Genomic DNA, 2477 nt, shown 5'->3' on the forward strand with positions numbered 1-2477 from the left:
AGATAATGTATTGGGTGCCATGGCTTGGTAACTGGTCGATGCATGGAAGGCGAGTGTTGCATGTATGTGCGCATGTATATCCTATTTGAGAACCGATACTGCATTTGAGCACACGCATAAAGCAAAGATAACCGGCTCTGCGCTCATCATGAGATAGTTAGCAGTGACGTAAGGGCGCATGTGTTTAGTATTACAGCCAGATGTGGCTATATGACGATAGACTGTCGACTCCTTGGCTAGGGCAACCGAGTCTAAACAACCCTCAGGCCAACGTTGACTTTCAAGTATAGTGTACACAGTAAGTGTGTGAGTGGTTTCTCTTGATGCTATTTCATGAAATTATGGAAGATGGTGCTTGAGAAGACTAGAATATTCATGTGCATAGAATCTTCTGGCAAGTGAGGGGAGATTTGGCAATGATGACGTCAATGAGGCAACTCAGGATCATCACCAAATCGATTACCGATGATACCTCGGTAAAGGATGGTGAAACACAGTGTGAGTACCGACATGAACAATCCGTTGTAAAATCCATGTACCGGGACCTCCGTCCAGTCCATTTCGTTTTCTGTAATTTTTTCTTTTCTTTTTCTCTTTTTGGACAGTCAATAAAATAGCCCCCCCTATGAGCCGGAGGTTGCTCCGGTTTGTTTGTTACACTGGTTGATTGGACTTAATGCGTTGAGGCGCTGCGAAAGGAGGAAACTCTCCGCCTAGAGCAAGTACCCTGAGATCTAATTCCTGCAAATTCTCCATGATGTAAAACTGCGGAGTTCGCAAATCGCCCTCATGGCCAACGAATATCCATCGTTCGCTAGGACATTCCCCATCCATCAAAAACGTTATGATCCGCATCGGAAAACCCTCTCCGAATTTGACTTGGCTTGACGTGATTGCTGAGGCCACCTTGAAGCCCGTTCATTGACAGGGGTAAGCCTTATCAAAACACGGCTCATAGATAATCAGCCAGTGGTATCACTGGGACGGACACTTCCGATGGCGACCTGTCCAAATGTTCTCACCGCTTACGCTTGTTTGTTTTGCGGGTACGTAAACGTCTGACGGCCCCATCTGTCATTATGAAATAAGAGCCAAGTTTGACCCAATTAGCTCGAATACGAACCATCTGGGGCAAAAACGATGGATTGGCTATCGTTTCATCTCGAGATCGATTGCAAGGGTATTGGCCTCGTGTGTGCTACAATGTATACTCCGCGTTGTATCCGTTGTGTATGGAAACAATGGCTGGAAATGTAATTTACAAGCCAAGCACGAATATCGTTATGCATGTGAGACATCATCTTCGAGGCTTGAGCCGCGAAAACGGGCAAAAACTGGGCACTAACGCAACCTTCTCGAATCCGTTTTGTCAAGCTGACCCCTGCTGACAGCTGAAAGTGGCTCTATTACCGCTCAAGGGCTTCGGATGCATAGGTGTGCCGACATGGCAAAACAGGGCAGGGTCTTTGAGTGCAGCTTTATCTTAAGCTCGCGTCCATTCTTGCATACGATCTCAACCCAATTGACTTCTGCTAGGACTTTGTGAAGACGTCAAACCTAATGCACATTGCAACATGCGTAGTAGAACTTCACTACTGACGAGCTGAACCGGAATAATAAGACACGTGCGACTACTCGTATTTGAACACTCAAGATTGGTCCAGCATCCTGTGTATGACTTCCCGATCCTGAAACAGTGTTTCTTGCAGTCTGGGCCTGTCATTGTTGGGCAACAAAGCTGCACAGCCGGTCTTTTCGACGATCTCGACCTCGTTCTCGACCCGACCACGGGACCAGGGTATCGGTACCCGGCTTGCCAAGCTGATTATGTACAAGTCTCCCACTCCTAAAAACTGTTTCTTAACAGGGGTTGATATACAAAGGCCGTGCACAGGATCCTGAGTAGCCCAGTTAGTGACCTTATTGAAGATTCGGAAAGTTTATCCCTGATCCTGTCCCTCAATCTACGGAGAGTCAGTCATGATACAAGACCCTATCACCGTACCTAACCTATAGCGCAGCTCTTTTGAACAAGGTTGCCAAGTAAACCGAAGTACACCGTGCTATAAAAACATTTTCTCCTTTTCTTTAGCTTTGGCACAGCTGGGGTATGTGTATGGAGTATTATCCGTAGTTTGAGCTGAATTCGAGGGCGACTTGGCCCCGTCGAATTAACGAGCACTTTGCAGTCAGCCAGTCAGGTTTGAGACATGACGGGCGCCGTTCGATCTGCCGCAACATTTCTCCATTCGCGATCGTGGGTCCCGAGATCGCGGGCCACACCCACGAGGACCCTGGCGGTCGTAGCGTCGGGATCCTTTAGTCCAGGACCCCGAATCAAATCATTTCGCTGAACTGTGACCGTTGGTTGTCCATCCCATCGTGCAAGCCTGTCAGGCCAAGCCGTCAATATAACCACTAGTTAGCGGCGCCATCCCATATTCTCACCGAGATAGAGGGTTAGCATACTACGCTTG

Source organism: Fusarium graminearum, chromosome 4, assembly GCF_000240135.3.
Source record: "Fusarium graminearum PH-1 chromosome 4, whole genome shotgun sequence".
Taxonomy (NCBI): domain Eukaryota; kingdom Fungi; phylum Ascomycota; class Sordariomycetes; order Hypocreales; family Nectriaceae; genus Fusarium; species Fusarium graminearum.